We start from the raw sequence: 25,236 nt of genomic DNA, 5'->3' as shown, positions 1-25,236 counted from the left end.
CACCTCTGAAATTTTATGAAAAATGTGAATATGTATACATTGATATTTATATACATACATATTCACATGTATGTATATCATATATGAATTTTTCTGCAGAAAAGTTCATTCTATTATGTAGTACATGGCTGAATAAATATGCTACAGTTTATGTACAAATTCTTGTGTTGATAGATAATTGAATTACTCCAAGTGTTTGGATATAGTTAACAAGGCTATTATAAATACTCTTCTGAACATCTTCTGGTGCCCATAAGCACCCATTTCTGAAAGAGAGGAATCACTAAGTCACCTGGCATGTTACCTCTGCTGGGAGCCATCAGCCAAGTAGGTATGACAATTTCCTTGCCAGCTACTCCCATGCTGTCTAGTGGAAGGACTCCTGAAAGGTGACCTTGCTCAAGGACCAGGATGGATCAGTGTTTAGGGTGTCCCCGGTTTAGCATAATAGGAGATTAGGGTGTTCCCCCTTTAGAATAGGGTGGTTTAGTATAATAGGAGATTAGGGTGTTTCCCCTTTAGAATAGGGCGGTTTAGCATAATAGGAGATTAGGGTGTTCCCCCTTTAGAATAGGGCATATCCTGCTGCCTGAGTTCCTCTTGAGTTCTTAGGGTCAGACAGTATATTTGGGAGACAGAAGCCCAGCGGAGTGGTGGATTTGGGCAGAGAACCTGGATTCCCCCAGAACGTGTGTGTAGACGGTCGGTGTGAGATCGGGAATAAAGAATTGCTGTTTGAATCTACAAGCTGTGTGGTGGCTCGTGATTATTCACGTGATTTAAATGGCTTAATTTAAATTAGGTAAACAGCTGTTAAGGATTGTTTTTAAAGGTGGTTAACAGATCTGCTTGTTTACTAATTTAAATCAGGTAAACAGCTGTTAAGGATTGTTTTTTAAGGAGGTTAACAGATATGTTTGTTTACTTTCACCTTTCCTTTTCATTATATTTAATAATTCTTTTCAGGATAATGTCTCTTTAGCATCATTGCCAGAATTCCTATCTTCATCCCAATGAATATAACTCAACAAGTATGCTCAATCAAGGAGTCAACTTACTTTGGGAGGAAACGGACTTTGGGAGGAGACGGACAGATTGATAGATTCCTCCACTTTGAACTGCTTACAGAACTTGCCTAGACGAGGTAACTATTGTTTGGTACCGCGAATTGTGGTAATGCTGGCATATCTTTGCTGATGGTGTCACCAGTGATGCAATTTTTATTTCCTTGCCAGCACACCACATGTTAATTGTGGTAATGCTGACATATCTTTGCTGATGGTGTCACCAGTGATGCAATTTTTCCAAAGGAACTGTCAATTGGCTTGGTGTCGTGGCATTTCTGTATCCTCCTCCCTTCTGCTAGTGATAGTCTAAATTTGGGGGCCAATGGCTATATGCTGGACCGGTAGTCAGTGACGGGTATGATCCAATTGCAGTGGTATCAACCTAAGACAGGAGGCTGACGCCTAAAGGTCAGTTGCCTAAAGGTCAGTTTTTCGATGATGGGTAAGAACCATATGTTGAATTGGACAACCTACCAGGCACGGTCCTTAAGCCACATTAACCTCACTCCCCCACTGACACCAAGGCCAAATTTGGGGGCCAACAGAGGTGAGGCAAAGAACCTCACCCCCTACTGGTGCATAGACCTATCCACAAGTATGGCTGTATGCTGGACTGGTAGTCAGTGACGGGTATGATCCAGTTGCAGTGGTATCAACCTAAGACAGGAGGCTGACGCCTAAAGGTCAGTTTTCCAATGACGGGTAAGAACCATATGTTGAACTGGACAACCTACCAGGCACGGTCCTTAAGCCACATTACTTGTTGTTTAATTAATCAGAAGGGGGGAGATGCTGGGAGCCATCAGCCAAGTAGGTATGACAATTTCCTTGCCAGCTACTCCCATGCTGTCTAGTGGAAGGACTCCTGAAAGGTGACCTTGCTCAAGGACCAGGGCGTATCCCTGTTTAGGGTGTCCCTGGTTTAGCATAATAGGAGATTAGGGTGTTCCCCCTTTACAATAGGGTGGTTTAGTATAATAGGAGATTAGGGTGTTCCCCTTTAGAATAGGGCGGTTTAGCATAATAGGAGATTAGGGTGTTCCCCCTTTAGAATAGGGCATATCCTGCTGCCTGAGTTCCTCTTGAGTTCTTAGGGTCAGACAGCATATTTTGGGAGAGAGAAGCCCAGGAGTAGTGGATTTGGGCAGAGTGTGGATTTGGGCAGAGAACCTGGATTCCCCCAGAATGTGTTTGTAGACAGCCGGTGTGAGATCGGGAATAAAGATTTGCTGTTTGAATCTACAATCTGTGTGGTGGCTCGTGATTTTGTGCCCAGCCAGAGACTGCGGCAACCTCCATACCTACTATGTAACGACAATCCATTTCCCAAGGTGGTTGTGCCAATTTTTATTCCTAGCCCAAGTGCAGTAGTCTTCCCATTGCTCCACTTCCTCATTAGGTACTGTTTTCTCAGATTCTTCATGTTAGCCAATTATGGTATAAAGGGATCAATCATTTTAATTTGCATTCCTCTGAAGATTAATAAGGTTGAGCACCTTTTCAAATAAATCAAATAAATGATTTCCTCTTTTCTGAAGTGTGTTCAAATATTTTGCTCTATTTTTTATTGAGATGTCTATCTTATTGAGCTGTAGGAGGTCTCTATTATTTTGCTGGACAAATGTTTTACAAATAGCTTCTTAGTAGTTTTCTTTTATAAAGACTTTTTGTTGAAGTAGAGCATATACATTTTAAAATGTACAAATTGTTAGCACAGTTTGCTGAACTTTCACAAAGTGAATACACCTGTATAACTAGCATCAGATCTAGGAAATATATGATCAGCCTCCTGGGAGTGTCCTTCCCCACACCCTATCCAATGCACTCTTCCAAAAGATAGCAACCGTTGCTAACTTCTAACACCAAGTATTAGTTTTGAATGTTAAGAATGACTTTTGTCTGTCATGGTGTCTTCTGATTATGATAAATACTTACTGCTAGTAATATCAAATTTCTTAATATCTTCCTTTACAATCAGTGCTTTTTATGTTATATTTAAGAAAACTTACCCCACTCCAAAATCATAAACGTATTATCTTGAAAGCAAAATTTATTGTTTTGCCATTCACACTTAATTCTTTTTTTTTTAAGAAAGAGTGAGAGAGAGTGAGAAATTGGGAGAGAGAGAGAGAGTTTTAATATTTATTTTTTAGTATTTGGTGGACACAACATCTTTGTCTGTATGTGGCGCTGAGGATCAAACCCGGGCCACACGCATGCCAGGTGAGCGTGCTACTGCTTGAGCCACATTCCCAGCCCCACACACTTAATTCTATATGTCACACAGAATTATTGTCTATGGTGTATAGTAGGAGCTTTAATTTCATTCAATTTCACATAAATACTCAATTGTCTCAGCACTACTTATTAAAAAGACTGACACTTTCCACCACTGATCTGCAGTTCCACCTCAATCATAAACCATGTGGCAATCACTTTCTGAGTTTTCTGTCTTACCGAACTGTTTACCCTCTTATCACGAATACAGTATCTTAATTCTATAGCTGTATAAAAGGTCCAGGAACTGCAATAAAAATTCAGATGAGTTTCAGAAAGAGTCTATCTTTATAAATTGCTTCTTCTAATTTATGAACTAGTATATATCTTTACATTATAAAAATCATAACATTTATTTAATAGAACTTTATTTGACCTAAAAGCCTTCAGAAATAAAGACCTACAGATCCAGGGAAAACTCCTGTTTTTATGTTTATGTTCCATGAAGAATGGATCGCCATGTAGAAATGACTGGAAAGGGGGTGTGAGCTAATGGTAAAAGGCTTCCAGGGTCCTAGCAAGCCCTGTCTGGTCAGATTCTTCTTGGCCTCTCTGTATAGCCTTCTTTCCTTCTGGACCTAAGGCAGGTCCTGTCTGAAATGAGGGTTTTTAAGGGAGGGTAAGGGGACAGGAAGGGAATAGCAGGGAGGGTAGAGGAGAGAGAGAGAGAGAGAGAGAGAGAGAGAGAGAGAGAGAGAGAGAGAGAGCTTTCTATGTTTTATGAGAGAAGGCTTTGGGAGAGAAGGGTGAAGGACAGGAGGGCAGGAGGAGGGAAGAGGCTTTGCTGCTGAGGTTGCTTTCGGGATTCCAATCTCCTTCAGTTAGAAGTTCTCAGCAGGCCAAAACCCCACCCTTTGGGCCATCATATTCTGATCTGACCCTGCCCACCTTCCCCCTCTCCCTCCCTCCTCCTCCCTTTCACCTTTTAAGAAAGGAATGTGTAGATCTTTCAATCTTCTAAGATCTTCTTTGATTTCTCTGTTTAGGGGTCTGTAGTTTTCATTGTATAGATCTTTGACTTCTTTCATTGATTCTCAAGTATCTTATTTTTTTTTTGAGGTTACTGTAAATGGGGCAGTTTTCCTCTTTTCCTTCTCAGAGGCTTTGTCACTGATATACAGAAATGCCTTTGATTTATGGGTGTTGATTTATATCCTGCTCCTTTGCTGAATTCATTTACTATTTCTGGAAAGATCTACCTCGCTCTTTGGATAGGCAGAATTAATATTATCAAAATGACCATACTACCAAAAGCACTATATAGATTTAATGCAATTCCAATCAAAATCTCAATGGCATTCCTCATAAAAATACAAAAAGCAATCATGAAATTCATCTGGAAAAATAAGAGACCAAGAATAGCTAAAGAAATCCTTAGCAAGAAGAGTGAAGCAGGGAGTATCGCTATATGAGACCTTAAACTATACTACAGAGCAATAGTAACAAAAACAGCATGGTATTGGCACTAAAACAGACTGGTAGACCAATGGTACAGAATAAAGGACACAGAGACTAACCCACAAAATTACAATCAGCTTATTTTAGAAAAAGGTGCCAAAAACATGCACTGGAGAAAAGATAGCGTTTTCAACAAATGGTGCTGGGAAAACTGGAAATCCATATGCAACAAAATGAAATTAAACTCATAACTCTCACCATGCACAAAACTTAACTTAAAATGGATCAAGGAACTAGGAATTAAGCCAGAGACTCTGTGTCTAACAGAAGAAAAAGTTAGGCCCTAATCTTCATCATATGGGTTAGGCCCCAACTTCCTTAATAAGACTCCTATGGCACAAGAATTAAAACCAGGAATCAATAAATGGGATGGATTCAAACTAAAAAGTTTTTTCTCAGCAAAAGAAACAATCCGTGAGGTGAACAGAGAGCCTACATCCTGGGAGAAAATCTTTACCCCTCACACATCAGATAGAGCACTAATCTCTAGGGTATATAAAGAATTCAAAAAGCTAAGCATTGAAAAAACAAGTAACCCAATCAAAAAATGGGCCAAGGACTTGAACAAACACTTCTCAGAAGAGGATATACAATCAATCAACAAATATATGAAAAAATTTTCAACATCTCTAGCAATCAGAGAAATGCAAATCAAAACTAAGATACAACTCTAATCAGAATGGCAGCTATTATGAAGACAAACAACAATAAGTGTTGGCAAGAATGTGGGGAAAAAGGTACACTCATACATTGCTGGTGGGACTGCAAATTGGTGTAGCCAATCTGGAAAGCAGTATGGAGATTCTTTGGAAATCTGGGAATGGAACCACCATTTGACCGAGCTATTGCTCTCCTTGGACTATACTCAAAAGGACTTAAAAACAACATACTACAGGGACATAGCCACATCAATGTTTATAGCAGCACAATTCACAATAGCTAAACTGTGGAGCCAACCTACATGCCCTTCAGTGGATGAATGGATTTTTAAAAATGTGGCATATATTCACAATGAACTTTTTAAAAAGAGAATAAAATCATGGCATTTGCAGGTAAATGGATGGCATTGGAGAAGATAATGCTAAGTGAAGTTAGCCAATCCACAAAAAACAAATGCCAAATGTTTTCTCTGATATAAGGAGGCTGACTCATAATAGGGTAGGGAGGAGGAACATGGGATGAATAGATGGATTCTAGATAGGGAAGAGGGGAGTGAGGGAAAGGGAGGAGGCAGGGGATTAGCCTCCTAATGAATGTGGAATGAATGTGATGGACATCATTATCCAAAGTACATGTCTGAAGACACAAATTGGCTGTCAACCTACTTTATATACAAACAGAGATATGAAAAATTGTGGTATATATGTGTAATAAGAATTGTAATGCAAAAAAAAAACCAAGTACATGTATAACGTGAATTGGCGTGAATATGCTTTATACAAAGATATAAAGAATTGTGCTCTATATGTGTAATAAGAATTGTAATACACTCCATTGTCCTGTATTTAAAAAAAAATAAAATCAATAAAAGAAAAAGAAGGGAATGGGGAGTGGGTAGGGAAAAACTGTGGAATGAACCCAAACTAACTTTCCAATGCACATATGTGAATATACTATAATGAAACTCATCACTTTGAATATCTATAAGATACTAATTTTAAAAAATGTAAATAAATAGATCAGTAAAGTGGATCAAAGGGAACAGTGGGAGGGAGGATGGGGAGGGTGAAGGGACTGAATTGGAGCAAATTATATTCCATGCATTTATAATTAGTCCAAATGAATCTAATGTCAAGAATAACTATTATGAACAAAGGAAAAAAAGAATAATGACTTCACTGTTTTTATAAAATGCATTCTCATAAACAATTCAATCAAGAGAAATGAAAAAAGTAAAAGAGAACGTACAATTCAACATCTCACCAACCATAACAATTATTAAGTCACTCTTCCATCTTTTTCCCTAATTTCAAGATTACTCCAGTTTTCTTTTCCTTTTGATATTCTTTTCTTTCTTTCAACAAAGGTTTATTTTCTACATAAAATTCTTATATTTCTTTTGTTGAATTTACAATAAGGTCCTTGATATTATTTAATACTACTATAAATATTATAATAGTTCATTTTCTAAGCAACTATTACTTGTTTGAGATAGAATTGATTTGTCTGTACATATTTTATATCCAGAAACCGTATTATCTTATTAATGAGTTATGAATAGGTTTTTTTGCATATTCTCTATATATTAATAAATATGCAAATAAAGAACATCCCCCCTTTTATATTTCATCTTTCTTATCCTAGTGCAGTAGCTAGGGCTTCCAAAACAATTCTGATGAAAAGAAGTAATAGACACTCTTGTTTTCTTCAAATTCATCATTAAATGATTTTGGGCTGTAAATGTCATGTAGCCATGTTTCATCAAGTTAAGGTTGTTTTTCTGTTCTTTGCCAAGAATTGTTTAAAATCAAGGCTGTATTTCAAACTTAACTGAGAACTTTTTCTGCATTGTTGACAACATTATGAAATCTTTCCCCTTAATCTGCTAATGTGAACTACCTTGATAAATTCTGCTAATAATATATTTTGAAAAATCACTCATTAGTTCATGGAGATTTTCTGAATTATTTTCTACAGCATCCTATGTATCATAGTTTATTCAGTCAATCTTCATATGGCAGTTACATTATTTCTAATTTTTTATCATTATAAAAAACACCTCAACAGAGAATATGGTATATATGCAAGTGTTTCCCCCTCTTTTTCCTGTATTTTGCGGGTGCACCTTCAGAGTAAATACTCAGGAATGTGATTGCTATGGCAAAAATATGTACTTATATGTTGTTAGAGAATGCTCAATTTCCCTCCAAAGGAACTGTACCATTTTTCTATTCCCACCAGTGATTAATAAGTACCTATTTCCCCTAAGACTCACCAACAGTAGCTTTAATTTAGGTTTTTTATTAAAAATAAAGTTGAGTATCTTTTTATATGTTTAGCGGGTATTTTTAAATGTGTGTGTGTGTGTGTGTGTATGTGTGTGTGTGTGTGTGTGTGTGTGTGTGTGCGCGCGCATATGCGCACACTCGCTCATGTTGTCTGTTCCTCTCATGTATTCTGCTTTGGTTATTACAATTAAAATTTTTCTTTATATATTAAGAATGTTGGGTTGGGATGTAGCTCAGTGGCAAAGTGTCTACCTTGCATTTGCAAAATCCTGGATTCGACGCCTAGTTCCAAAAAAGACACAAAAAAAAGAACCCACCCTACCCCACCCCCCAAAACCCCCAAGAATGTTACCTCTTTTATGTCTTACCTCTTTACTACCCTTTTTTTGACAGTCAAAAGACTATTGCTTTACAACTTTCAAAGTCTTTTTGATGTTAAGATTATTTTTTTCCAAGTTGATATTAAACTTGTTGTTACTTTGGGGTGAGTCAATTTTATAACCTGTCATCATCTAGATCTTTCAGTTGAAATGGTAGGGCTGATGCTACATTCCTTACCAACAATCTTTTTGCCTGAGATTACACAGTAAGTTTAATGTAATCATTATGCTTCGAATAATTTAATATGGAGGCAGTGATTGCAAGTCTGAATTTCTTGTTTAATTCAAGTTAGAATGTCAAACATTGTGCTCCATGATGAAAGAAGCTGACTGTAATTAAGATCATAGATTACATAGAAAGGTGCCTATTTAAGGTGTTTCAGAATGGTCTATGATGTGCTCTCTCTCTGCATGGTCAACTCCTACATACTCAGTGAGTCCTAAATCTGGCTAGATTTATTGATCTCCCTCAGCCCTTCTTTTTGCCAACCTATGGCATTGGTGCACATCTGTAATTATAATCGTGCTTTTGGCTCTGTCTTGCTGACTACACAATAAGCATCCTGAAAGGTGTGGGAACTGTTCCTTTTGTAGTATGCACAAGGAATAAACAGATCTTTGTTGAAGAAATATTTTATTGAATGAATGACTGAATTTCCAGTTCTAGAGGTTATCATGCTCTAGTAAACAAATGGCTAGAGAATCTATATAAATGAGTGAAGAAATAATAAACATAAAAGAAGATCAAATACTAAAATAATACCATACCATCTATAGCTCCCAGGTTAGATGAAAAAGGGTGCATGTTTTTGCATCAAAGATAAAACCATGATAGTTGTAAATTGAGCCAATGCATTAAAAGGAAGATTTATAAGTGAAGAGTTAACATATCCAATTTCATAGTGTAATATGAGAACAAGTCAAGTACATTCATAAAATCTGAAGACTAACAAGGATAAGAAAGAAATCACTACACACAATCCAGTGTAAACTGTGCTATTCCAGCTAAATCATCTGCTCTCACATCTAGAGCAGAGATCAGAAGAAATGTTCTTCCACATGGAATTGCTATGTAAATAAGAAATAGCTAACACTTGTGAGTATTTGTGATGTGCCACGTACTGTCCTAATCCTCTCATCTAATCCTCACAACAATAGTTTAGTTCTATTTTTCAGAGGTGAAAAGTGAGGCATAGAACAACAAATTATCCATAATCACACAGTAGTTTGGCTACAGAGTCCATGCTTTTAACCATCATGTCCCATTTTAACATCTTTATTTTAATTGTCCCTAAAGCCTTAAAAGGAACTGCAGGAGAACCTCCCCATCTCAAGCCTCTGCAAAGTTCCTTTTGCCATGTAACATAACAGTCACAGGTTCCCAGGATTAGAATATAGACATTTTTGTGAGGCCACTATTTATGCCTTGTACTTTTAAATATGGAAAACTCTAAATGGCTACAGCTGTCCAAACCAAGTTTTCAATAACATCCCAGGAATGTTATTGAGCTGTCACTAAGAACTCCAAGTAAGGGGGTGATTAAAAAAGAGTAACATTTGAACTTTGTACACTGGGCAATGCACATTCACAGGAATGGACAGAGACTGAGTAGCCCAGATAGCAATATGATAGGTCTTTAACACTCAAATAGCAGTGAGCAGCAGGACTGTGTTCATTTGGTTAATTCCACTGTCAGTTTTTACTGCAAGACGAAGCCATTGGTAGCTGGTGAGCCCCAAGTTGTACTGAACACAGAAAGCACGTCTTTTTCTGACTTATCTGCCCCAACCACCTCTTATGCACCAACCAGAGCAAGCATGCTCTCACTGGTGTCAAAAAGAGTTGGAAGGAATTACTCAATTCAGTGTGATTTTCTGCGAGAGGAAGATTCTAAGCCTAAACCTAAAGACAACTCTGATAAAGTAATGACAATGAATTAGAAGGTTTGGAACCATTTCACCACATTACTGTAATAGGGGACACCAAAAAGTCCTTTTTGTTGATGAAAACTATTTATTAACAGGTAGTACTTGGGTAAAAACTCAAGTTGCTCTATTTCATTGTGCTTCATCTGTGGAAAACAATTTATGAAGGTAGCTATGGATCCCCCAAATGGCTGTTTGTTAAACACAGACGAGTTCGCTCAAGAATGTTTTAAAAACTGTGTAAAAGCGTCTGACCTAGCCAATAATGTTACAGCCACTTCCACTGTGGAGAGGAAAGGGAATTGTGTAAGTAAGGCCTCTGTCTCTGCTGGGCACCCCACAGCACTGACACAGACCAAGCAATGAAGCACCACTCTACCTGCAACAGGTACAGAAAAACAATGGGAGAGCATCTGAAGCCCCCCACCCCCTGCCCGCAACTTCTTTGTTCCAAGAGAATGCTGAGAAAAATGAAGATCTGAGTATCAAGTAGGATGGCCTCACATTCAATAGTCTCTCTGTAGCCATAGAGATCATAAAGAATCAGACAATGAAAGGACCACCAGCCTGAAGATGAATCTGGAGTGACATGGATATGAAGGTCAGTGGGATTCTTAAGACCCTGTCCTCACATGCAGAAGGGGAAGTAATTTTTTTCTTTCAACTTTTTATTTTTGCTTTTTAAAAATTGCTATTGTTTGTATCTCATATCATACGATAAGGACAATTTCTAGTCCAAAATTGAAAATGGCATGACAGTCTTTGTCCAAAATAGTACATTATTGTCTAGGTCAGAACATTAAAAGAGGAAAATTACCAAAGATTATATTTTTTTAAAACACTGATTTGAGTTTGCTTATTGAGTAATTTCATTTGCTTGGCTTTTTACATAATATTGTACAAATGTTTGTCACAGGCATTTACTTCAATAAGAGGTGAGTCAGTGTTCATTTTGCCTTGGTGCTTGGTGAATTAAATGTCATGAATAAGAAGTACAAAATTTTTGTCCATACTTTTAGGACAGAGATGTACCTGATATCTAAAATGTAAACTAAGCATTATCATATGTATGTGATTATATATGTCTTCTTTGTTTTAGATTTATCATACTTGTAATTAAATTCAGATGTCTGATACTACCAATTCAAAGTCTGTCACACACTTTTTTTAAGTGCACATTTCTTTGTAATTTTAAAATGCAATAAAAAGGATATATATAAAATAATATTATCTAATATCTTGGGATAATTTTAACATAATTTAAAATAATGGTATTGTCAAATCATTATTTGGTCATAACATTTTTTAGATGGCACAAAACATGAAATGGGTCTTAAAAATCTAGCAAGAGAAAAATTTTGCAATTTGTACTGCACATCTGCAATTTGTACACACATAAAAATTGTGTGAAAATATGAAAACACATGCACAATTTCTTTTGGGTGGTAACTGATTAGTAGTTGAGGAACTGCTCCAACCTTTCAAAATAAAGAGTAAAATCATAAGAAGTTTGTTCACTTTGAAATTACATTAAAAGTTTGATAAAAATCTTAGGGGTCATTAGCTTCAAATAATAATATTTCTAAGTCTGTCAAAAATTATACCTGATTAAAGTTTTTTGTATATAGGTTATATGAGTATGTTCTTGTTTTTATTTTCTTTATTGACTGGTACTAGAAATATGTATTTTTCTTTGTTCAGAAATATGTGATTTGGATAATGGCTGAATTCTTAAGTGTCACCATCATATCTGGAAAAAAAATAATAAATACTCTCACAAAACCTACGATGAATCAGTGGGTATATGTTTCATACACAGATGCTATTTAGCATGCAAGGAAGAGTTACTACAGGTGCTGGGTTAAAAATTTGAGTGGCCAGAGCACTTTCAAGAAAAAGCAGGCCAGATGTTGCTTAGAGCCTTGATGAAGAGCCTACTCAATAGACATTTCCTATGAACCAATTTCTGCAAAGCTCTGGAGAAAACCTTTTTTGACTTCAAGTGACAAGATTCATGGATTAAAAAAAAAAAAACTGAGCCAGACATAGTGGTGCATGCCTGTAATCCCAGCAACTTGGCAAGTTAAGGCAGGAGAGGCCAGCTGGGCAACTTAGCAAAATCCTGGTTTCAAACTAAAAAAATAAATCAAAGAGCTGGGGATGTAGCTAGATGGTAGAGTACCCCCGATTTCAATCCCCAGTACTACAAACAAACAAGAAACAAATTATAAAAAAGAAATCTTAAAATGTTTCCAAAACTGCTTGAGAGTAATAGAATATTAACAAGCCTTAAAACTATTGAAAAACAGCTATTAGAACTACCAGATAACATTGAATGGTATTTTCCTTTCCTTTCAACATAAGTACCTGACTGGATGAGGGACTCTGGCTCTGACTGTTTGGCTCAGTCTGAGAATTTGAGACTTTGAGAGGAAGGAAGTGCTCGGAGAGCCAGAGTCTAACTGCACATTTTGGTGGTATTTACTGATTAACCCTAGATATATTCTGAAAATCTGTGAAATAAGGATGCCTTAATATTCATGGAACAGCAATGAATATTTTGTTGCAGTGTTCAACTTCCTATATGCATGGGTAAGAAAAAAACTGCACTTTAGCTGAAAATGAAATCCATATTTGCTTAACTCTCAAGTTCAACTCAGAATTGAATATTTATGCAGGAAAGAAACAAGTACAGGTTTGATATTAAAGAAGTAAGATTCACTCTTCATTTTGAGTTTCAAAAAAACATTTTTTGTACATATGTAAGACTATATAAAAGATGAATAACCAATACAAATCTAGAATAATGTTGAGATTGCTAGGCTTATGTTTAGGTCACTCAGAAATGTTTTTTTAAAATTTTGTCTAAAATTGTGTCATGGCTATTTGTGCATGTGGTACTAGGAAACAAATGTAGGGCTTCACACAGGTGAGGCAAGCACCCTACCACTGAGCTACATCCATAGTTCTTTCTATTTTGAGACAAATTCTCTCTAAGTTGTCCCCACTGGTCTCAAACTTGCAATCCTCCTGCCTCAATTTCTCAAGTAGCTAGGATTATAAGCATGTAATCCTGGCCAGCTATTTTTCTTAATTTGTATTACTTTGGTTTATCATTTAGAAGCTTTAATATTCAACATGATAAATAAATTTTCAGGTAATAAATGATAAGTTATAAATTTATATCCTCTATTTAAATGAAATCTACTGAGATTACCTTAAGAAAATTAAACTACTATTTGGACTTAAGCCAGTTAGTGTTTAAAGCAGTACATAAAAGTTACTGTTTGTCTTATGAGAATCGAAGGCTTTGAAAATGATATTAATGTCAAAGAAAGGTTTAACAATTTTTATTCTTTTCAAGAAACATTGGATAAAAATCCATTTTTAATTTTAAAAGGGAATAAACTACTTTTGGTCATACCATATTTATATATTATACTTCATCTCATTAGCTTAACAGTAGTAGTGTTTAGCATGTGTGTTTGTCAAAACTCATAAAGCTGCACACTAAAAAAGATGCCTTTTATATATGTAAGGGACACCTTAATAAATCTTTTTTAAAAAGATCACAATAAGCTAGATGCTATGGCACAAGCCTGGAAACCAGGTGACTTGGGAGGCTGAGGCAGGAGGATCCCAAGTTTAAGACTAATCTCAGCAACTCAGTGAGGTCCTCAGCAACTAAGTGAAATCCTGTCTCAAAATAAAAAATAAAAAGGGCTGAGGATGTGGTTCACTGGTAAAGTAACCCTGTGTTAAAATCCTCAGTACCAAAAAAAAAAAAAAAGTACAACAAACTTACAATTATATAAACTACATAAAATAAACGTAATAGACATTTATTTGTAGAGCCTTGATGAAGACACAACAGCCTTATCACAACTGAAATCTTGGATGTCCACAGTATAACAATTTTTTTCCCATTCTACAATTAAGTTAAAGGTTAAATTGTCCTTCAAGGACATTTTCAATTTTATAATGACACAGGCCCTGGAACATATCATCGCAAATCAAATATAGCCTATTGAACTATATGTACTCTTTCTTACTTTGAGGAAAATAACTCAGGGAATAGAAGTGTTTAGTGAGCTTTCTGTATCTCTGAAATAAAATACCAAAATGCTATATCAGAATACAAAAATCTGATTACTTTGGGCTTAATCTTTCATAGCAAATAGACTTAATTTACAGGGTTTCTTTTCAACTCACCAACCTGAACCCCATAAAGACCTTAATCTGTCCATTTCATGACTTACATCATCTGCTTCAAGGATCTTGTTTGCTACAGAAGTATAGCTAGTGAACAAATAACCAAACCAGAAATTTATAGAACTGGAATCTATTTCAATTATAGCATGTGGTTTGAAAAGGAAATAAAAAATACAGAAAAATTTTAGCAAATTTATTTACCTCATCATCTCAGCAATCTTGAAATTTCCTACAAATATGACAAGTAAAATATAGCTCTTTCTTCATAAGGATAAGCAGATTGGAAATACTTACCTTGTACCAAAGAAACACTAACAATAACATTTTATAGTGACTGTAATTTTTCCAATAATCCTATGGTGTAGGACGTTAGCACCATTTAGAGGTGATAATGAAAATTCAGTAGCCACCACTACACCAGAAAATGAAAAGTATCATGCCAAATGCTTTGTATGTGGTGCCTTAATTTTCACTGTAACCCTACAAATTAGGCATTGTCAACATCTCTTTTTATAAAGAATTAAGTAGAGTCACTTAACTACTGATTGGCAGATGTTAGACTCAAAAGCGCAGGAATCTTGTTTGTTGAAGCCTATACTGTTTATATTTCAAACGTCTTCTACCAAAGAGTATTTAAATTACTAGAATATGACTTTAATTATGAAGTTTTCTGGATGATAAGTATATTATATTTAATTATACCATAAAGCATAGAGTCTTTTAAAAAAATGCATCACAATAGTACAGTGTTATTTCTACACTTCCAAAAATAAACTAGTTCATCAGAAGTAAAAACTGTGCACTGTATAAGAACAGAAGAAACTATAGAAGTGGAAGAGTCAAAAAATTTACTCAGGGTGCTTGACTAGGGTATTTTACAACCTTGTCAAGATCTTCCACAAATAAAAAGGACTTGCTATGTATTCTTTATTTCCCTGTTAAGGGCAACTGTTTAGTATCTGTTCCTCCAGGTCCAGGTTTCACAATCATATATGATTATTTAAAGAATAGCTAGATATATAAAGAAAATAATTAACATAGCAAACAGTTACTCTAGAAAGCCTACTTACAATGTTGGTCCATGGCTAGCATCTGGGAACATGGATTTCAGCAGGATTCCCATCGTGCCCTGTTAAGACGATCACTGTGCCTAAACGGTCCATGCAAACAATATGGTTTGTGCTGAACACTTGCTTTCTTCCTGGAGTCTGTAGTTTTGGTTCATGCTAACCCCAATAAGTGTCTTGTGCACTGAATCTCTACAGTGCTTCCCCAATAGACATTATTTTTCATTTCACAGGTGTGAAAGAATGTTGAGAGAATCAAGTACATATTTGACTCTGCTGGGAGAGGACTCTTAGAAATTTGGTTTCCTCTGGAATTTGCCTGTGTGCCTTTACCCTTTGCTGATTTTGTTCTTGTGTTTTCTTGTTGTAATGACTCAGAATACAACTGTGAGTACAGCTATATGCTGAGTCCTTTGGGTCTTCCTAGCCAATCACTAAACATGGGATGTTTTGAGGATCCCTGACACAAATAGTAAGATACTTTCACAATAAACCGATAGGTACCGCTAACAGAATGGCCGTGATAATTTGCTGAAGATTGGCAAACTTGGAGATGTTTTACCTGCCACTAACAAGTACAAAAGTAAGTTCCAAACACCTGACCTTGAATTATATAATGTACATTTTTTGTACCCACCAGGCACTCTAGCAGGAAAAGAATCAGGAGACCCTGTTCCAGCACCACCTTCTTCTTCATCTTCTTCAAATTCTAAATGCTCTTCCTCACCAGGGGCTAAAATTCTCCTATATAAAAAAGGACAGAAAAATTAGTGAGCTACTCCACTTAATACACCAGCGAACCCTCAAAGCCACTAACTTCCCAGATAAGATGCTGATTATTAGGTTAATGTTGATATAAATGTCAATGTCAATCATTTCATTGCTACCAATGGTATCAGTCATATCACCAATACCAAATTTGATAGGGAAAAAAATCCAGAAATATTTTAAAAACAGGCATAAAATAGATAATAAAATCAGAAGACAAAATATGGATGCTTATTTATTTACCTTAATGGGACAGGCTGAACATCAAATGGAAATTCTTTATTATATGTGAGAATATTCTTTAGGACTAGAATAAAGACATAGACAAACATTAGTCTTATATCTTATATCTTAGTCCTACATGTTATGTAAGTCTTATATATTAGTTAGTCTTATATGTTATATCTTAAATTGATACTTTTAATCGTATTTTATAGTGTATTAACCACACATTAATATATGTATTTTAAATTCCGAGTTTCACTATCATTTCAAGACTATGCAATTGACTACTGAGTGTCTTAGCAAAATAAAAATGTCCATAGTGGACTGCAGGTACCAGTATTTTCAGAGTACTGTAAGATCTCCAAGGAAAGTCTCAGAGCCCTCATAGAAAATGAACCATAAAATAGTTCTCCAATGTACAAGGTCCTAGGTGATATGGGGTGAAAGAGAATACCTCTTCTCCTGAAGTATTTTAATTAAAAGATTGATACTGAAGATGACTAATTAAAGAGAAATAGATAATCACATCTTATTCTTTATCCTAAGTAGATTTCCCTCAATACTTATCACACTGGTAAGGTTTGTAGCAGTAAGGTTATAATTCTAATATTCCTTTTATGATGAAATTTATTATATATGTGTACACACATACATACATGCATATATATGTGTGTGTGTGTGTGTGTGTGTATATATATATAGACACACACACACACACACACACACACAGCAGACTCTCTCCTCAGGGAAGTCATCAAACAACAATGCTATCACCTCTTGTTTCCTGGTTGATTACTTTCTGGCATGTAAGCCCACAGACAGATGTTATACAATTCTATCTGTATCTGGAAAAGTATTTTATGAAATTTATTGTTTCATTTCCCAATTTATGGGTTCCTAGTGACTACCTGCAATTATTTCAAGGTGAATATTTAGCATTATTAATTGGGCAACCCATGATTTTTACTCTAATTACTCAGACTTTAATTTTGGAATCTTGCAGATTTGAGTTAAAAGGAGTATGGCATATTGGATTCCTAAATAAGGAAATTCAAAAAGAACAGGTTGTAATTACATAACTTATTCCAATAGGAGTCAATCATCCAGTGAGAAAGAAGTTGGAAACTTGTACCTAGATTCTCATTACTCACTCTTAATTCTCTCTCCCTTTAGCTCTTCCTCATCCTTTATCTCTTTCTTCTTCTCAACAAATGCATACCGAGTACTCACAATGTTTCCATCGCTGCTTTAGGTGTTAAAGATACACAGTAATCAAGAACTCATATTTGGACCTTAGACTTTACTAAGGAAAAGTAGACAATAAATATGCCAATAAATAAACTAGATAATGTAAGATGTGATTAGTGGTGTGAAGGATACAAACAGGATGCTGTGTAAAAGCAGAGAGAACTTGGTAGAGTAGCTAAGGTAGACAGGGTGCCTTTCAAAACTAAACTGTAAGAAGATATTTGAGCCAAGACCTGAGATGAGAGGAATCATCCACAAGTGGCTCTAGCATAAGGGATTCCCAGGTATTCAAGAACAGGCTGGAGCAACAACGAAGGTTCCAAGTTGGAAATAGTTTGCCTTATTCAAGGCATAGAAAGGACTGTGAGAACTTAAATCTGACAAGCAAAGGGGAAGCAGCAGGAGATCAAAGTAGAAGGTTTAAATCAAAACCTAGCCCTACAATTACAACAATAACTTGAACATTTACATAAATACTCTAATTTCCCCAGTTCTAAAATGAGAATGCTACTTCCTTTACAGGCTATTGAGAGAATTACAGCCTAAATAAATGTATACAAAATGGCAAGGGAAAATCTAAAATGGACATTCACTCTCTCCATGACCTTTTTGATCTAGTTGACTAGAATCCTAATATTTCTTAACTTACTAAGAAGTACTGTTTATTTTTTAATACAAGAACATCTTTTCTATACTTCTGCATGATCATTGTTACTAAACTATTAAATCAACTCGATATTAATAAGTAATATTAATAAATATTGATCACTTACACAACAATGGAATAGATACCCAAGAATGGGGAGCAGGTAACAAAAAGATCATGTCTCACTCATATCAGAAACAAAAACACAGAAACACAGAAATGATCATATTGTAATAAGAGTTTAATAAAATGGGCAAAAAAATCAACCATTAAAAATGTATATAACAATAATTTTTAAAAGTTGATCCTGTTATGGTGGCATGTGTCTGTAATCCTAGGTACCAAAAGCCTGAGTCAGGAGGACTAGAAGTTCATCTGCCTAAGCAATGTAGGGAGAACCTGTCTCAAAATAAAAATAAAACAATAAAAGAGCTGGGGTTGTAGTTCAGTGGTAGAGTGCTTGCCTTGCACATGTGGCACTGGGTTCGATCCTTAGCACTACATGAAATGAATAAATAAAATAAAGGTATTGTGTCCATCTACAACTAAAAAAGTTTTAAAAAATAAAAAGGACTGGAAATATAGCTCAGTGGTAGAGCACCCCTGGGTTCAATCCCCAGTACATCAAAAACAAACAAAAAAGTTGAAAAATATCTTGGTTATTAAGAATATCTTGGCTGAGTGTGGTAGTGCACACCTGTAATCCCAGAGGCTTAGGAGGATTAAGAATTCAAAGCCAGCCTCAGCAAAAGTGAGGCATAAGCAACTCAGTGAGACCCTGTCTCTATATTAAATACAAAATAGGGCTGGGGATGTGGCTCAGTGGTTATCTTGCATTTGTATTGTAACAGAATAATTAAATAGTATTTTCTTTTCTTTAGTATCAAAGCTCTGAAGAGGAAGTATTTGCTTTAGAATAATAGCTTTGTTATATTATTTTTACAAGTTAAAGTATTATCAAACATTTAATTTATGTGAATAGTTTTAGAACTAAAAAAACAAATTATGTTTTACTTTCTATAACTGTAGTATAGGTTTACATTTTCAACAACTATGGAATAACAGCTTCTATTGTTCTTTTAAAATAGCTTAAACTTTACATAGAGTTTTCTTTCTACCAATACTAGCAATGATATCTTAGGAGGATCTGAAGAGGAGCTTGAATTTTACAAAAGATATTATCATAAGTATGAAGCATGTCATGGGTTGGAGATTCATGGGCTGATTTGGTAGGACTTACACACTTTGGATCACTACATGGCAGACATCTGATGCTACTCCACCATGGAAAATTCAGCACTCCCAGCCTTTCTCTTGGAGCACGGACCTACCAACCTCCTGAAGCTAACCCTCAAAAGATGACACACAGGCAAATATCAAAATGCATTCTGCTTTTGTGACTGACGTGTTTCATTTTTGTGGTAGGAAAAATGGGCAGCTGCCTCAATTTTGAAAGGTTATTTTTTAAATTATAGGAAAAGATTTCCTTCAAAACATTCAAATCTATTTAACTCAACACAATCTTGCCAAGTTCATAGTACACTTAAAGCATTCAATAGGCTCTGGGGTGGGGGAAGAGTCCATTCATAATCTCTTTGAGGACTGAAACAAATACAAGTGAAAAATAACACATGTGAGAGTCTGACAATGGATAGTTAAAATGATCCTATACAGGAGAGGAGGCAGAGTTTAATTATGCCTCTATAGAGACAGCTGAGAAAGCTTTCAGGGAGAGGTGGGATTCTGTGAAGCCTTGAAGGGTGGCTTAATAGAAGGGAATTTTGCAGGGTGGTGGTGGGGAGATATGCTTGAGTAAGCAGCAGTACATTACTGCAATTAACGTAAGAAAAAATGGCTCAGACTTTCACAATCATAGTTTTAGTATTTTCAGACAGAATTTAAAAGATTTCAAAATGTTGAAGTAAAGAATACATCAACCCAATAAACCAGCCAAGAGCTAGGGATGTAGCTCAGTGGCAGAGCATTTGCCTTATATGGGCAATGCCCTGGGTTTGATCCCCAGCACCACACACACACACAAAATTAAATTTTAAAAAAACTTTTTTTTAAAAGAAAGGAAACCAGCTAAGTTCAACAATAAATTCAATTAAAAGTTAGAATTCACTATTTTTTCCTTAGAAGAGGCTTAATTTTTTAAAAAGCAAGCTTGAATAAGTATACTTAATCTGAAATATTACTAAATACCAATTTGTAGAAAATATTTAATTCCAACTCAATAATTAACTCACAACAAGTGCCCTGCTTGGATAAATTCCAAATTACAGAGTCTACCCTACTGAAATACTCGTTTATGTTTCTTTCAGAAGCAACAGCAAATTAAAATCATCTAAAAGGATAACTATCAATAAGGGAAAAGTACAAATGAAAAACAGTATAAAAAATATAATAAAGTGAATCTCCAAAATACTCTTTCCATTTCTACTCCAAATCTTTTTTAAAAAGCAGAAAAAGTAATAGATTTTAACCTGATCTTCGACTAATACATGGGTCAATAATTTCTTAGGAATTTGAACTGGAGAGCTGTACTTAGGAATGATGTAGTACAGCACCACTACAGGTATTAATAACAGCATAGTGAAAGAACCGGTCCAGGAGACCCTAAAACTCATTCCTGGGATTTACAAGCTAATGTCGGTGTTGTCCTTAGCAAAATGAAACTGAGAGGATTCGAGTGCTTAGCATATAGATGCTATTCTAAAAAAAAAAAGGCAATTAATGAAAGATCTTGTGAGGCAATAGAAGTACTTGAGCATGCTCAGAGGAAGAGATAATAAATATATGAAATAAACATCCACAGTCTTTAGAGCCACTCTGTGTACCTATAAGATTCTTAAATTTTGTTTGGAAACAAACAACTAATAGGAAATAGTGACTGAATAAGAAGCCAAAATCCTAATTATTTTTATCATAAAAAACTGAGGGCTGGTGACGTAGTTTACTGGTAAAGCACTTGTCTAACATGCCCAAAGCCCTTGGTTCAATCCCCAGCATCATCTCTCTCTCTCTCTCTCTCTCTCTCTCTCTCTCTCTCTCTCTCTCTCTCACACACACACACACACACACACACATACACACACACTCACACACAAACATAATTTTCAGTAGAACCACTGTATAAACAACTGTTGCAACATTTTATTTAAAGCCATCAATGTGTTTTTCTCAAAATAATCTTATATGTAGCCAGTCATAAAAGATCATATATCATATGAGTCCATTTAAATAAAATGTCTTCAATAGGACAATTTATAGACAGAAATCAAACTAATGGTTTCCTAGGGCTGGGAATTAGAAGGGATTTTAGGGGGATGGCAAGAAGTGAATGACTGCTCATGGGAATAGGGTTTCTTCTTGTGGTGATGAAAATGTCCTAAAATTGATTGTGGTGATGTCTGCATAACTCTTCCAATTTACTAAAAAATTGAATATGATATGTTAAATTGGTGAACTGTGCTTTATATAAATTATATCTCAATCATATACAAAGTATTTATTAATGCTTTTGAAAAATAAAGTTTTAGGTACAAAAAAACCCAAAAAATTGTGAGAAATATTACATTGATTAGTATCCTTATATACATTGGATATAGGCATAAGAACTATTTCTGAATATAAGTGTGTCTCTTATAACATCTCCAACTCTTATGATCTATGGCTGGAGATGTAGCTCAGTGGTAAAACGCTTGCCTAGCATGTGTGAGGTCATGGGTTTGATCCCCAGAACCACAAAGAAAAAAAAAAACTTTATGATCTGGATTACATAAAGTAACCAAAACTATTAAAATGACAGAGTTCATCAGAATTCTTGCCATATTCAGAAGGATGGTGTTCTGAAGAAATGAAATATGATCATCTAAAACTGTGGAAAAGCCACCAGAATCACAACAAATCTGTTACGCATTCCTTTTTTGTTGTCTGTTGTTGTTAACTTCTCTTTTCTAACCCAAACAACAGAAAATCAGATCCCCTTCAGTATACTCTGAGAATCCTTTTTCTACCCTGTATTTGCAATACAATAACATTTCAGCTATCTCAATAATATATGTTTTTGTTAGAATTGCTATGAATGAATTAGATATTGGCAGTTTGTGGAATTTATAGGAACATTCTATTTAGTTCTTTTTTGGCAGGGGATACTGGGACTGAACTCAGGGGCACTTGACCACTGAGCCACATCCCCAGCCCTATTTCATATTTTATTTAGAGACAGGGTCTCACTAAGTTGCTTAGTGCCTTGCTTTGCTAGGGCTGGCTTTGAATTTGATATCCTTCTGCCTCAGCCTTCCGAGTGGCTAGGATTACAGGCATGCGCCACTGTGCAAGGCCCTCTTTAGTTCTTAAATTAATTTTTTACCTCTTACTCAAAGCATGTTTACATTAAAAGGATTGCACTAGTGTGAACTGAGATAGACTGAAAAATGTTCTGAGATTTAGACCCTGCTCAGTTACTGGGGATTTAAATGAAACAGGGCAAACAAATAATTTCATTTCTTTCCTCAATAGAGAATGTGACCACAAGTCTGAGACTCCTTTCTGTTTGAAAATGCTTTGATTTTATGATTCCCTACTTAAAAATCTTACTTAGTTGGATAAATAAAATCTACTATTCCCTAGTCACATAAATGCACTGAGATGTGCAATCTTATCTCAATAAAAAAAGAGTACAGGAGCTGGGTTATAGTTCTGTTGGTAGAGCATTTGCCTTGCATGTGTGAGGCACTGGATTCGATCCTCAACACCACATAAAAACAAATAAATAAAATAAAGGTATTGTATCTGTCTACAACTAAAAAAAAATTTTAAAAAGGCTACATTAACTTACATTCATTCAGTTATTCACACTGTGCCTTTGCCCATACTGCAAGATGAAATCCAAATGGTAATTAAAAATGCAAATATTGTAGGAATTTTAAAAGCACCAAAAAGTAAGAGAAATAAATCCAATCACTTTCTGTGCTAAACAATCTTAATATTCACAACAGATAAAACTCTTTCTAAAGGAATATCACTAAAAAATATAAAACAAAACTTACTTGGTTCTAGCTTCTTCAGGTCCTCCAGTTTAAGTTCTTCCTGGGACTGTGTGGACTAAATTTAAAATATGCATATTATATCTTTTCATTACAAAGATTTCACTACACCCTTTGTCTTTTAAGTGGCAAGAATCAAATATTAAATTAAATATATTTCTTGCTTTAAAGGTAGAAATGAAAAGTTCCAAACTGATTTTTGGAATATTCAAGCTAATAGAAACAGAAAAAATTAAAATCATATCTTTTATTTCTACAGTGTACAAAGTATGAACTAAATCATTTAAGTGTGAGTTCAACTGATCAATTCCAATTGTTATAAAACCCTTCTGAGATAATATTGCTTTGGGCATGAATGTCTAATATCTTATCAGAACAATTTAGAATAATTCATTAAAAAAAATCCATTTACCTGTAAAGCTGCGCTTCACAATTCCAAGCATGTTGCAATTTTGCCTATGGTTTTCTGTAGGGAAAAAAATGCTATACATCCCAAGATAATTTTAACTGTCAGTTACTAAAATCAAGAATTTTTATTTATAAGAGATCTATAGGGACTGGGATTTTAGCTCAGTGGTTGAACACTTGCCTCACATGTGTGAGGCACTGGGCTCGATCCTCAGTACTACATTAAAAACAAAAATAAAACAAAGATATAGTGTCCATCTACAATTTAAAAAAATTACAAAAGAGATCTATACTTCTTTAAATAAATTATTATTCCTTTTCTAGCACCTTGCAGATTTTAGAGAAGAGAATCTGAAGACAAAGGGCTGAGAAGTGGGAGAGAGATGAGTATATATTCTCTTCTAAACTAATATGCCATAACCAATTCTAAATCAAGTTTGGTTCGGTGATAGGTCTAGATATAATTTAAAGGGCAACAAAGATAGCCATTATGGAAAGCAGTGTGGAGGTTCCTCAAAAGATTAAAAATTGAACTACAATATGATCCAACAATTCCACTCCAGGATATATGGCCAAAGGAAAGGAAATCAGTAAGCTGCAGAGACACCTGCACTCCCATACTCATAGCAGCACTATTCCTATTAGCCAAGAAATGGAAACCTAAGAGTTCATCAACTGATAAGTGGAAAAAAATGTTATATATACACAATGGAATACTATTCAGTCATAAAAATAAAGAAATCCTATCCTTTGCAACAACATGATGGAACAAGATCATTATATTAATGAAGTAAGCCAGGCACAGAGACAAGACCCAAAAAATCTTATTCATGTGGAATACAAAAAAGTTGATTTCATAGAAGTTGAAAGTAAAATGGTAGTTACCAGGGGTTGGAGCCAGTAGGGGTGGGTGGAGGGATAAATAAATGCATCCTACATTTCAAAAGAAAAAAGAAAAATTTGAAAGTTTTTAAACATAAGAAATGATAAGTGAGTAGAAAATGTTAACTGGATTTAAATATCACACAACATATACATGTATCAAAACATGTTACCCCATTTATATGTACTATCTTTGTTATCTGTAAGTTAAAATATTGACTTTATTTGTTTTAAAAATAGCTTTTTTTAGTTGTAGATGGACATAATACCTTTATTTTATTAATTTGTTTTTATGTGGTGCTGAGGATTGAACCCAGTGCCTCACACATGCTGGGTAAGCAAGCACTCTACCACTGAGCTAAAATTCTAGCCCCAAAATACTAACTTTAAAAAAGAAAACAGAAAATTAAAAAGGGGGAGGGCAATGAAAAGGGATTTTTGACATCTTCCCTTCCAATCATCTTCTCATAAAGCCTGAAATTTACTAAAAGATATCTGAAAGATAGCACAATGGTCTAATTTAATTCTGATTAAAGCTCAATTCTGACTTGTTTAAAAACGTAGGCAATATTAACAAAATCAGTATTTGTGATGAATGGTGCAGATTTTACAGTCTACCTGTTTTATAAAATAAGCTATAAAACAGATGTGATAGGGCACAGTCCTTGCTTTT

At 35.2% G+C, this 25,236-nt stretch overlaps 1 long non-coding RNA gene across 1 annotated transcript; it reads right to left on the bottom strand.

Moving 5' to 3' along the window:
- Nucleotides 1-16,012: 16,012 nt before the first annotated feature.
- LOC143389818 (uncharacterized) lies at nucleotides 16,013-23,309 on the bottom strand. The gene is made up of 3 exons (XR_013090175.1): nucleotides 23,277-23,309; nucleotides 16,347-16,410; nucleotides 16,013-16,079 (listed from the first exon to the last, which is right to left on the bottom strand). It is a non-coding gene; the product is annotated as an uncharacterized LOC143389818 (long non-coding RNA).
- Nucleotides 23,310-25,236: the final 1,927 nt, after the last annotated feature.

The sequence above is a fragment of the Callospermophilus lateralis genome, unplaced genomic scaffold, assembly GCF_048772815.1.
Source record: "Callospermophilus lateralis isolate mCalLat2 unplaced genomic scaffold, mCalLat2.hap1 Scaffold_805, whole genome shotgun sequence".
Classification (NCBI taxonomy): domain Eukaryota; kingdom Metazoa; phylum Chordata; class Mammalia; order Rodentia; family Sciuridae; genus Callospermophilus; species Callospermophilus lateralis.
This window is presented reverse-complemented; position numbering and strand designations above follow the sequence as displayed.